Here is a 708-nt window from a genome sequence, read left to right on the forward strand (position 1 = left end):
GGCCACGCCGCCGGCCGCCGCCGATGCTCCGCCACCCGCTGACCTCGCCGGTTGCCGCCCCGGTCAGATCCGGGCAGGAGCGCCCGGATCCGCCTCGCTCCGACCCCGCCGGCCGCCTCTCCGGTCTCCTTCTCCCTCTCCGGCCGCCGTCCTCGCGGATCCTGCGAGATCCGTCGCCGCATCAAAATCCGTTCAGCCCGAGGTTGACCCCGAATTCGTCTAAGTCCCGTATATTGTTGCATTATCATGCCATGTTCATCATGCTGTATCTATGCATCCGTAGCTCCGTTTCGTGCGTGTAATATGTCAAATTGTTCGTCTATACGAGTACTTTATTCCTTTCCATTGCATCATATTCATTTGAGTTCATCTTGATGCCCGAAATGCTGTTGGAAGAGTGCATGTTGATGTTAATTTGCTGAAACTGTTATAACTTGCTCATTTGTCATTTTTTGCCATGATTGATGTGTGCATCCTATGAGGTTGATGTCTACATGTGTTTTGATCTATGCCATGCCATCTTTCCAGTGGTGTCATCCTTGTATTTTTGTGAGTTGTGTGTTGAGTGCATCAAGCTTGCTAAGTAGGGTACTTGCTGTTGCTGTTTTGCTAGGCTGAATCTGTTATTTCATGATGCTATATAAACATGTTGCTACTAATCATTCTATGCATAATCTGGAGATGTTCTATAAACATGTTTTGATCTAC

Source organism: Triticum dicoccoides, chromosome 6B, assembly GCF_002162155.2.
Source record: "Triticum dicoccoides isolate Atlit2015 ecotype Zavitan chromosome 6B, WEW_v2.0, whole genome shotgun sequence".
NCBI lineage: Eukaryota > Viridiplantae > Streptophyta > Magnoliopsida > Poales > Poaceae > Triticum > Triticum dicoccoides.